Source organism: Taudactylus pleione, unplaced genomic scaffold, assembly GCF_031769625.1.
Source record: "Taudactylus pleione unplaced genomic scaffold, aTauple2 ptg000539l, whole genome shotgun sequence".
Lineage (NCBI taxonomy): Eukaryota > Metazoa > Chordata > Amphibia > Anura > Myobatrachidae > Taudactylus > Taudactylus pleione.
In genome coordinates this window covers 44,233-57,937 of record NW_028284941.1, presented here as the reverse complement: position 1 = coordinate 57,937, position 13,705 = coordinate 44,233, and positions in this window count along the sequence as shown.

Below are 13,705 nucleotides of genomic sequence, written 5' to 3'. Positions count from 1 at the left end.
GCAGAGTTTTCTGTTTTTATTTATTTAAGCAATGTGGTCACAAGCCACTTGCACCCCATGTCTGGGAATGGCGAGTGCAGATTTGCACCCCAAACCTGGGTGCGGCGAGTGCAGTGGATTTCTGACTATATATATATATATATATATTGTGACACAGTCGGGATAGGGGTCCCTCTCCTGGGTAGATGGACTCCCTCTTTACACACACAGCAGCCAGAGAAACAGGACACAATTCTGGGGTTCTCGTGCAAGCTGGACGGAGACAGTCTTTATTGTACTGGACACATAATAAAACAAAACACAAAAAATCCTAGCCTGTCTGGGTTCTAACTAGGGATGTGCAGGCTCGGTTCTACTCGGTTCCGTTCGGTTCTTTTTACCGAATCTTATTGGCTATCCAAAACTCGTGACAGCTGAAACCCAATAAGATCCGGTAAAAAGAACCGAACGGAACTGAGTAGAACCGAGCCTGCACATCCCTAGTTCTAACTAGACAACAGGTCCCTCACTAACAGAAGACTAAATAAGTTCACATCCACAGTACTTACAAGTGGTATCACACAATGTCTCAGAGCAAACTAGCCTGTGGGCCTGCCCTCCCAGGTATGAGACACTCAACTATCACAAAACCCAGCTTATCTGAGCCACTTTCAGATGCAAGCCCTAACAAGTCTGCTACCAGGCTGAAAGGCCCAACACCTGGAGTGGCCTGTGTATGGAGCCCTACCTCTCCTCACATCCACACCCCCAGGACCCATTCCAACATTTCAAGTCTGTTTTTCAAACAGACTTCTCCTAGGGGTATTAAAACACACAGGACAGGAATCTGAGACAGACATAGAAGTCATTCAAAACTGCTCCAGTGCTTCTATCACAATATATATATATATATATATATACATATATGTATATATAATGGATAGCGTATGTCCGGCACTCTAAAGGATCAGTCATCCATAACTTGCTCCGGTGCCTCTCCAGTTAGTGTATATAGTAGGTGTGTAGCGGGTGGCACTCGGAGTCTCAGCAACGAAGAAACAAACCCAGAGGCAGTCTGTGTGGTCAACGTTTCAGGGGAATAAGCCCTTTTATCAAGACAGTAACATATACAATACAAGACACAACATATATACCTGAGTGTTCCACCCGACGTGCTCCCGGCGGTCCACGCGAACCCGTCTGAGACCCGATGACGTCATAGGTGTGCGACTCGCCGACGGTCGGAGTCCCAATGGGGGCGTGGTCGTATAGTGAACCCGTAACCAAAGTGACAGAGTGACAACAATCTGTAAACAAATGAAGGAACCAAATATAATAACAGCGTCCAAACCTGGCAAACTGCATGTCTGCTGCCTACAAAAATCTTGTCTGTGTAACAGCGATGGCATAGCTGGAACTGTAAACCAAAGCGCTGCATAATACAATGTATATAATAACACGGACCTATCTGAAGCCCATGTCATAGTCATGTAGCAATATAGTTTAAAGGGATCATAGGCATAAAAGCTAAAGAAAAAATGCATTCATGAACACATATATATGTAAATATCTAGCTGATCTCTCTATGAATCATGCAAACATAAGCAACAAAAAATCTAGAATTATAGTGTCATCATAATGTAACCAAAATCAAGATTTAAACGTGTATTGTACATCCTAAAATACAGAAACCAATGTTTATAAAAAACACGATAAAGACAATGTCTCGTTTAAACCCAGCGGTTGTACTGTCTGTAGTAGAAATATCCACCTCGCTTCCTTTTGTAAGAGGCATCTGTCCCGATCCCCCCCCTCTGGGATCAGGGGGAACCCAATCAATCATTTTATACCTGATGGATGACAGGTTATGCTGGAAATCTCGAAAATGTTTAGCAACAGGTTGTTCACATGTTTTTCCCTCAAGGGCTGCTCTAATGTGGGATCGATGAAGTGCCATCCTTTCTTTCATTTGGCGAGAGGTTTTGCCAATATAAAAAAGTCCACACGGACATCAGATATAATATATAACATATCTGCTTGTGCAGGTTAGTGGAAATTTTATAGTAAATTTTTTGCCCGTGCGAGGATGACAAAAACTGTTACCCGTTTCTAAATAACAGCATGTTATACACCCTACACATTTATAATTACCCGCTTTACGGGTTAAAAAATGTGCCGGTTTGGCAGTGTACAATTTGCTGATGTCGTTATGCACCACTATGTCCTTGATGTTCCTCCCTCTTTTATATGAGGGTAGGATGGACGACCCCTGCAGGGCTGATAACTTGGGATCACAAGCTATAATGGGCCAGATTTTTTTGGCCGTATTCATCAGATCCTTGCTTCCTGTGCTGTATTGTTGAGTCCAAACAATGTGATTCTGTTGTTGAGTCTTTTTCACCGCCATAAGCGCTTGTTCTCTAGACATGGAGAGCGCAATGCTCTTTGCTCTATTAAGAGATTTATAATGGTATCCCCGCATTAGGAATTTGCTAGACATTTTGTCAATTTGACACACCGCATCCTCATGGTTGTTACAAATTCTGAATATTCTCAGAAATTGAGAGTACGGTAACCCCCATTTGAGAGAAGAAGGATGATAACTATCGGCCTGTAGCAATGTGTTGCGATCAGTACTTTTGTAATAGATAGAGGTGTCTAGGTAGTGGTTTTCGTTTAAGCTGATAGCAACATCCAAAAAATGCACCATTTCAAAACTATGTTCAAATGTAAACTTGATGGGATGTGTTTTGTTGTTGATGGTGTTCATAGAGGATATGAATTGATCCCTAGGGCCTGTCCATAAGAGGAAAATATCGTCAATATAACGTGTGTAGCCCACAATGTTTTTAGCAATCATTGAATCGTTCAAAAAGAAATCTTCTTCTGTGTAGAACATATATATATTAGCAAAACTCGGGGCTACACAGGACCCCATCGCGCAGCCCGTTTTTTGTACATATATGTTACCATCAAACCAGGAATAGTTTCTGGTGAGAGTGAGTTCCAATAGTTGCATAAAAAAATCCACATTCGGACCAACATATCCTACATGACTAGAAATGAATCTGCGTACCGCCTCAAGACCATCTGTATGAGGAATGCTGGTGTACAGACTCGAAACATCGATGGTACACATTAAATACTTTTCCGGTAATGGAGACAACTCTATTAATTTCAGTATAAAAGATGTAGTGTCTTTAAGAAAAGAAGGTTTTGTAGATAATAGTGGTTGGAGATAGTGATCCAAATATTGTGACACTTTGTAATACAGCGAGTCCCTGGCCGATATAATCGGGCGTCCTGGTGGGCATTGGGCATCTTTATGAAATTTTGGAATTGTGTACAGTACTGGAATCTTGGGCAATTTTGGCAGAAGAGCTTCTTTAACATCGATGTTGATATAGTTATTCAAAACTGCTGTGTCCAATATTGTCAATAATTCTTTGGAGTATAGATCAGTTGGATCAGAATCCAGTTTGGAATAAACCATGGGGTCAGCAAGCTGTCTGTAGATCTCCGATTTGTACGCATCCAAGTCCTGTATCACGATCCCGCCCCCCTTATCTGCCGGGCGGATCGTGATATCTTGATATTTCCCCAATTGCTGTAACGCTTGTTTCTCTGATGTCGTCAAATTCTGGTGACTAGATTTAGGCGGATTCACTTTTGTAGTAATCAAATTATCCATATATGTGGTAAAACATTTGATGTTTATGTTATTAGAGTGTGGAATAAAAGATGATTTTTTAAATACTGGTGCCAGCGTAGCCAGTGGTGGATCCACTCCAAAGAATTCTTTCAATTTTAGCCTGCGATCAAATTTGAAGAGATCGACCTTGTCCTGAAATCTATCCGGCAGGCAGGTCGGGACAAAGGATAACCCTTTATTTAAAACCCTAATTTCTACTGCCGTTAAACTCCTAGACGACAGATTGAAGACTACGTCTTCTTGTTGTATGGTCTTCTTTGTCTCCCTAGCCCACTGGCCCCCGCGCCTGGTCTTGGTTCTTTTGTAAGATCCAAAGTGGTTCTTGTAGCCACCCCTAAAGGGGGTCTTTGGCTGCAAGGGGCTTGGGCTACATTTGCACATTCAGTCTCACTAGAGGAGGCAGCACCACTTGAGGCGTCAGTCTCTAATGGGTATTTTCTTGGGCGGCGAAATTTGGGTCTCCTGTCTCTCGGTTGTCCCCGATTGTAAGCCCAACTATAAACTTTGTATTCGGCGTAATCTCTGCAGACCGTCTGCAGCTTTGATTTCTTGAATTGAATCAACTCTGTGCGATATTTCTCAATCTGTAATGACAAATTGCCCAGCCAATCCTGAGAGGTATCCGATTTTATTTTTGAATTATAGGTACCTTCAAAGGCACTGATTTTATCTTTAACTAAGTTTAGCTCTCTCCGGGATTCCTCAATAACAAGAAGGATTAAGTCCAATGAGCATTTATTGAGCACAGCTGCCCATTTACGGCAGAACTCTGAATTATATCTACCTATTGTAGGGATATTTCGAATCCGAAAACCACGGGGTATTTTTTTATCCCTATAATAATCAGATAGGGATACCCCGTGGAGGTAGTAATCTGTTTCCCGTTTTTTCAATCTGATTAAGTGTGCCACCAATTGTTCTGTGCTCTCTGCTCCAGCCGTTTCTTCTAGATTGGAATCGAATAAGATGTGTTCAGCTTCTGTATCAGTCAGAGATAATATGTCTCCTATAGGCAAACAAACGTTGCTGTAGCCAGGAGGTTCCTCAGTGGCTGACATTACTTCAAATAAAAGAAAAATGCAACAAACACCTTCACCATATAAAAACCTCCTGTAATCGCAGGGAGATACAGACACTGTCTGATGTATTAGCACTACAGATATAAAATAAAACGAGTCCTGGTGCCTTGACAAAATTCTCTGAAACCTGGTCAGATCTTCAGAGAATATATGTAATGGATAGCGTATGTCCGGCACTCTAAAGGATCAGTCATCCATAACTTGCTCCGGTGCCTCTCCAGTTAGTGTATATAGTAGGTGTGTAGCGGGTGGCACTCGGAGTCTCAGCAACGAAGAAACGAACCCAGAGGCAGTCTGTGTGGTCAACGTTTCAGGGGAATAAGCCCTTTTATCAAGACAGTAACATATACAATACAAGGCACAACATATATACCTGAGTGTTCCACCCGACGTGCTCCCGGCGGTCCACGCAAACCCGTCTGAGACCCGATGACGTCATAGGCGTGCGACTCGCCGACGGTTGGGATCCCAATGGGGGCGTGGTCGTATAGTGAACCCGTAACCAAGGTGACAGAGTGACAACAATCCAGAGGGGGGGATCGGGACAGATGCCTCTTACAAAAGGAAGCCCAAGCCCCTTGCAGCCAAAGACCCCCTTTAGGGGTGGCTACAAGAACCACTTTGGATCTTACAAAAGAACTAAGACCAGGCGCGGGGGCCAGTGGGCTAGGGAGACAATGAAGACCATACAACAAGAAGATGTAGTCTTCAATCTGTCGTCTAGGAGTTTATCGGCAGTAGAAATTAGGGTTTTAAATAAAGGGTTATCCTTTGTCCCGACCTGCCTGCCGGATAGATTTCAGGACAAGGTCGATCTCTTCAAATTTGATCGCAGGCTAAAATTTAAAGAATTCTTTGGAGTGGATCCACCACTGGCTACGCTGGCACCAGTATTTAAAAAATCATCTTTTATTCCACACTCTAATAACATAAACATCAAATGTTTTACCACATATATGGATAATTTGATTACTACAAAAGTGAATCCGCCTAAATCTAGTCACCAGAATTTGACGACATCAGAGAAACAAGCGTTACAGCAATTGGGGAAATATCAAGATATCACGATCCGCCCGGCAGATAAGGGGGGCGGGATCGTGATACAGGACTTGGATGCGTACAAATCGGAGATCTACAGACAGCTTGCTGACCCCATGGTTTATTCCAAACTGGATTCTGATCCAACTGATCTATACTCCAAAGAATTATTGACAATATTGGACACAGCAGTTTTGAATAACTATATCAACATCGATGTTAAAGAAGCTCTTCTGCCAAAATTGCCCAAGATTTCAGTACTGTACACAATTCCAAAATTTCATAAAGATGCCCAATGCCCACCAGGACGTCTGATTATATCGGCCAGGGACTCGCTGTATTACAAAGTGTCACAATATTTGGATCACTATCTCCAACCACTATTATCTACAAAACCTTCTTTTCTTAAAGACACTACATCTTTTATACTGAAATTAATAGAGTTGTCTCCATTACCGGAAAAGTATTTAATGTGTACCATCGATGTTTCGAGTCTGTACACCAGCATTCCTCATACAGATGGTCTTGAGGCGGTACGCAGATTCATTTCTAGTCATGTAGGATATGTTGGTCCGAAAGTGGATTTTTTTATGCAACTATTGGAACTCACTCTCACCAGAAACTATTTCTGGTTTGATGGTAACATATATGTACAAAAAACGGGCTGCGCGATGGGGTCCTGTGTAGCCCCGAGTTTTGCTAATATATATATGTTCTACACAGAAGAAGATTTCTTTTTGAACGATTCAATGATTGCTAAAAACATTGTGGGCTACACACGTTATATTGACGATATTTTCCTCTTATGGACAGGCCCTAGGGATCAATTCATATCCACTATGAACACCATCAACAACAAAACACATCCCATCAAGTTTACGTTTGAACATAGTTTTGAAATGGTGCATTTTTTGGATGCTGCTATCAGCTTAAACGAAAACCACTACCTAGACACCTCTATCTATTACAAAAGTACTGATCGCAACACATTGCTACAGGCCGATAGTTATCATCCTTCTTCTCTCAAATGGGGGTTACCGTACTCTCAATTTCTGAGAATATTCAGAATTTGTAACAACCATGAGGATGCGGTGTGTCAAATTGACAAAATGTCTAGCAAATTCCTAATGCGGGGATACCATTATAAATCTCTTAATAGAGCAAAGAGCATAGCGCTCTCCATGTCTAGAGAACAAGCGCTTATGGCGGTGAAAAAGACTCAACAACAGAATCACATTGTTTGGACTCAACAATACAGCACAGGAAGCAAGGATCTGATGAATACGGCCAAAAAAATCTGGCCCATTATAGCTTGTGATCCCAAGTTTTCAGCCCTGCAGGGGTCGTCCATCCTACCCTCATATAAAAGAGGGAGGAACATCAAGGACATAGTGGTGCATAACGACATCAGCAAATTGTACACTGCGAAACTGGCACATTTTTTAACCCGTAAAGCGGGTAATTATAAATGTGTAGGGTGTATAACATGCAGTTATTTAGAAACGGGTAACAGTTTTTGTCATCCTCGCACGGGCAAAAAATTTACTATAAAATTTCCACTAACCTGCACAAGCAGATATGTTATATATTATATCAGATGTCCGTGTGTACTTTTTTATATTGGCAAAACCTCTCGCCAAATGAAAGAAAGGATGGCACTTCATCGATCCCACATTAGAGCAGCCCTTGAGGGAAAAACATGTGAACAACCTGTTGCTAAACATTTTCGAGATTTCCAGCATAACCTCTCATCCATCAGGTATAAAATGATTGATTGGGTTCCCCCTGATCCCAGAGGGGGGGATCGGGACAGATGCCTCTTACAAAAGGAAGCGAGGTGGATATTTCTACTACAGACAGTACAACCGCTGGGTTTAAACGAGACATTGTCTTTATCGTGTTTTTTATAAACATTGGTTTCTGTAGTTTAGGATGTACAATACACGTTTAAATCTTGATTTTGGTTACATCACGATGACACTATGATTCTAGATTTTTTGTTGCTTATGTTTGCATGATTCATAGAGAGATCAGCTAGATATTTACATATATATGTGTTCATGAATGCATTTTTTCTTTAGCTTTTATGCCTATGATCCCTTTAAACTATATTGCTACATGACTATGACATGGGCTTCAGATAGGTCCGTGTTATTATATACATTGTATTATGCAGCGCTTTGGTTTACAGTTCCAGCTATGCCATCGCTGTTACACAGACAAGATTTTTGTAGGCAGCAGACATGCAGTTTGCCAGGTTTGGACGCTGTTATTATATTTGGTTCCTTCATTTGTTTACAGATTGCTGTCACTCTGTCACCTTGGTTACGGGTTCACTATACGACCACGCCCCCATTGGGATCCCGACCGTCGGCGAGTCGCACGCCTATGACGTCATCGGGTCTCAGACGGGTTCGCGTGGACCGCCGGGAGCACGTCGGGTGGAACACTCAGGTATATATGTTGTGTCTTGTATTGTATATGTTACTGTCTTGATAAAAGGGCTTATTCCCCTGAAACGTTGACCACACAGACTGCCTCTGGGTTCGTTTCTTCGTTGCTGAGACTCCGAGTGCCACCCGCTACACACCTACTATATATATATATATATATATATATATATATATATATATATTATATAAATATATATATATATATATATTTATATACTGCATAGAGAGAGAGAGAGTTCACTCAGCACTCACTCCCAATATTGTGTGTTAATAAAGACACCAGGTACCATCCAAATTAAAAACAGGGTCATGCAGACCACAGATAGCTGTTCAACAGCTTTGGTTTATTTCACCCTCCGTCAGGAACATATACATAATAAAACTTTCTTACCTTGTATAAGTAACACCACCACAGAAGTGACTGCTGACATGTGTGTCTCTTTCCCTCCCAACGCTATCTCCAGCACACACGTGCGGAGGTGACATCAGTATCCGGGAATCAATAACCTAGCAGAAAAGAGTGACATCACTATGACCATATGAACTTAATCAACAATGTATTGTAGGTAATAGCATATTAATTACAAAAGTACCAGATTGCTGGAGATCATTAAAATATATCACAAAAACCAAGACAGAGGTATTTTATATTGGGTTTGTAGTTAAGATCCCGACGCTCAGAATGCCGATGCCGGAATTCTGAGCGCTGGCATCCTGTACCCAATCCTTATATTGCACATGAGCACTTTATTGTGGTGAAAGACTGAGACTGAGTTAACAAGTGCTGAGGCATTGGCATATTGTAATACTGATTTACCAAGGAGACACCCATTATTTCACAGAAACTGATACAGAGAAGATCCTATTTGTGGATAAACTAACTACAGCAGCTGCCAATAATTCGGTGGAGCGTCTATTTTTGTAACAGTTACATATGTAAAAACATAAAATAGATTTTTATTTGCATTGTGTGTAACTTTCAGATTATTTTATGAGGAGAAAATCCCAAGGGGTTTCAGGATACACAAGGGGCCTGATTAATTACTGATCGCTATTGCGATTGCAGCTGCAATTATGTACTCAGGTCTTCTGCGAAAATATGCTAATGACTGCAATCGCAAAGCCAATACAGAGACACCGAAAGCCAGTATAGAGATGCCCACTACCGCTTTTGCACATTCGTAATATCTCGCAGTCCTGCGTATTCATCGGGAACATTGAGTAACATCGGTCCCTCACGCACAATTACAGCAGGTCTGACCTTACTCAGAAATTGCTAATTTTGTCGCATGCAGTGAGTACACAAGCTACATATGCCATCGCAGTGGCTAATTTACGCACGCCAATGCAACGGCGTTGAAACCGACAGGCACGCCTGTGTTTCTCCAACCACTCCCACGTCACCACCCCCACACGCTGACGTCCCGTCACTCACTCTGCGATGGCTTTCTATATGCATGCATGATCACAGAGTGATCGCAATGCTAACTCACACACGAGCAATGTGAAGCATCATCGCCCAATCTGCGTACGCGGTTGCGATCAATGATGAATCAGGCCCAATATCCCTACTTTAGGGCGTAATAACCCTAAATTTATATGCAAATGGACAGTGATTTTGAATAAAGTCTCCTTTGACCTTATGTTGCTTGTGATCAAGGAGTCCAGGAGAGAGCTGGCTATAGCAAAGGAGAAAATGAAACTACATGAGGATGTACATTTGTCTGCTATTGCGGCCGACACTACATCAAACTGGTTGGAAAACTTCAAAATCAAGTAGATATAAAAGAGGCTTAATTAAATTCAAACAGGTTAAGTTTGCTGTTGTAAATTGTGATTATGAGGAGAGTAGGGTTTATAACTGGGTGAACAATACTTTGATTAAAACCAGACCTCAGAAAAATAAGTCACTTTCAGGAAAGGTAAACGCTATCCGTTAGACACGGAGACTAGTGGCCCTGGATCCACTAATAGTACTCTGAGGGTGATGGAACTAGTATTTCTTTTTTTTTACCTATAGGGGTAATTACCAGAGGACAAAAGGAAGACACACAAGAACCTTTCCGTGTAAAGGAGGTCATGGTCAAAGGCAGAGGAAGGCAGAATACAAAAAAAGAAAAACTAATATTTAATTTTTCTAGGACAATACCGAAGGAAAAGATCAGGGTGTTACAAAAGGGTCTCAATTTTGTTCCTATTTATAAGTTTGATTAATTCAAAGGCAAAAATTGATGCATGCCAACTTAATCGTCAACTCTGATTAAAAGAGTATTTCGGAAATAATCAAAGTGCCCCGATAACGCCTAACCCATTGGAATGTTTGATTAAAGTAAAATCAACGTTTGACCCTATCTCCTCTAATCGTACAATTAAGTCGTTTTGTAAGATCTTGAATGCCTGTGCTGATGAGTGTGGTTTAAGACATCATAATACAGGCTATAACCTTACAAGAATACCAAGCCCTAAAAATGTGGCCTCTTATGAGGATATTATGATCTGCCGTAAGGTAGGGCCCCTACAGGAAAGTAGTCCAAAACATTATTCACTACATTAAGGAGACGAATAGGCAACTTACTGATACAAAGGTATACAGAAAGCTTAATGACCACCCGACTTCCACTGGAATTGAATAGGGCATTAACCACAGGATATGATAATGGATTTATTTTGCAATCTGTGGTATCAGCGTTAATTCCTTCTGCACAGAGAATACCACTTTTCTATACATTACCATAAATCCACAAGAATCTGCTCAGGGCTGCCAAGAGCCAGGCCCGAGTGAAGGGGGGTGGCCTAATCGAGGGAAGTGTGGCCTTAAGAAATAAAAAATACTGTTGCAGCGTTGCGAAGCGGCACTGTGGGCTGAGGAGAGGGGGGGTGCTGCAAGATCCCCAGCCCAGCGCATATCCAGGGGGGGGGCATGGTCAGGATGATCGCTCCCACCCACAGGCAGAGGAGTAGTTTCCCTTTGCAGCCTAGCACACAGCGGCGTGTGCTGGGCTGTTCAGCTGACAAGGAGGAAAGGGGGGGGGTCGGACCAGGGCCCCCTCTGGGCCCCTACAGCAAGCCCAGGCCAGGGTAATTAGTACCTGCCTCCCCTCCCCCTCTCGGTACTCCCTGAATCTGCTACATCCACCGGGAATGCCTATCATTTCTGCATGGGTATCACTGTTCTCAGAGGTGTCAAAATATTTGTAACCTGTTATACAAGAAGAGTCTGTATTTAAAGGACACTACTTAATTTTTGCTTAAATTGCAGAACCTTTTGACATTACCTGAAAATTGCTGGCTATGTACTAGCATAACAAGGTGCAGGGAAAGGACCAGGCCCTGGAGCAGACACACCCCTGCACCTACTATAGCTGCTCCCTGCTGAGGTGCAGCAATTAGCCATTATGTAGGCCTGGAGGTAGCAACATTTGAAATATACAGTAGAATTACACTTGTTGTAAACTTGTACTTCTTGCTTATTGGTGAGAACATATGGCACTCCATAGGGAAAGATTCCAACCTGAGGCTCGCTCAGTAGGTTTGCACAGATACTGTGTACAATCTTTACACTTTGTACCGGCTTCTGTAATTTTTAGGAATAAAGTAATAATCCTTTCCAGCAACTGACCAAGTTTTTTTATATTTTCTAATTATAAAAAATTATTCCTCCTGTCCATGGCAGTTCCTGGCCCGGTTGGTGGCATTGCTGTTGGCCTTGGGCACTGATTGCTTGACCAGCTGTGCAGGGTACAGGATCTTGGTGGCATCGTTCCTGAGGACATGTAGTTCCAGAGCAAGAGGCACGACAGCCAGAGGAGACAGAGCTGGAAGCTGGATATAAGCATGTTGCAGACTTTAGCTTTCTTCCAGCTCCCTCCCTGTATATACAATTTTATGAACAGTAAATCCAGATCTTCCTTTGACCCTCAATCCTCCAATTCCTCTATAAGGTAATTTTCCCATCTACTAGACGATGCTGTTGCTAGATATACCAAGGCTTCTTTGGTAAAACATTACAATCTCTCTAGGGCAGAATGGCAAGCTTGGCGAGTATCAGGATATTATCATCTGCCCCACCGATAAGGGGGGCAGAATCGTCATCCAGGATTTGACTGATTACAGGGATGAAATATACCAACAGTTGGCAGCTACAAAGACCTACCAGTCTCTCAACAGAGATCCCACTGTGAATTACAAACGAGAACTGGACATGGTCCTGTTACAGGCGAGCAATGATGGATTACTGTCGGACCAATTAGTGAAAGTATTGTCAAAGGAGCATCCTGTTATTCCAATCATGTTCACAGTGTCAAAGATCCACAAACGGATCAAGAAACCACCTGGACGTCCGATAATCTCGGCTAGAGATTCTCTATATCAGCCGATCTCCCAATTGTTGGACAGTATAATCCAACCTTTCTTACTGAAACATCCTGTCCGGGTTCTGGTTTGTTGTGGACCCAGGGTGGTGATAGGAGCAGACACAGAGGCAGATTTAAATGAAAATGTGGAACTTTTAATGAGTGGTTTAGTAGACATGAAAATGGCAAAAGAAAAAGTCCAGGTATAGCACTGAAGTGCACTTGGGAACTGTAGTGAAGCAAATGGGAGAATGTCCAGATAGTGACAGGCAGGAACAGTCCAGTATGCAGGTGTGGTGAGGCTGAAATGAATTACATGCTGAGGTGAATTGGAGGCTAAGGTGAATTGCAGGCTGAGGTGAATAATGTCCAGAGAAAATGTAAGTGGAGGCAGAGTGCAGGGTAACAGCTGACACAGGTACTCAGGCAAGGGAGAGGCAATGGGTGGAGGCAGGGGATTCCAGCAGGATGTGGAGCAGGTCAGGTAAAGCAGGCTTAGGCAAAGATCCAACAGGCAGACGGACAAGCTCAGGAACTCTCTCTCAGCTTGTGCTGAGAAACACATTGCACTGGCAATGCAAGGAATTTCTGAACTCCCCTAAATACCCAGTGCTAAGCCGTGACTGGTCAGAGAGTGAGCATGGCCGACTAGGTCACAATGCTGAAAGCAAGATGGCGGCACCCATGCCGGAGCGGAACGGAAGCACCACCAGGCCTACCCAACACAGAGTGACAATATGCCCAAATAGATCCACGCACAGCCAATGCCCGCCAGGCACCAGCACCAGCAACAGACGTCCCCCGCCACAGCATCCTCATAGGCAACACCCACCGACCACCATGCCGAGAAACCCTGGTCGTGACACAGCCCACCTTCATTAAGGACACCTCCAGCTTCCTTACTCTTTTAGGAAGCTTAGGTACCATTCATGAAAACGCTCTTATTTGTGTAATGGATATCTGTAGTCTTTACACGTCTATGCCACACAAAGACGGATTGGAAGCCATGAAAGAGTTTTTGCACACTGAAGAGGTTTCCAGCATCGATCACGGCCTTTTCCTAAAATTACTTGAATTAACCCTTACGAGACA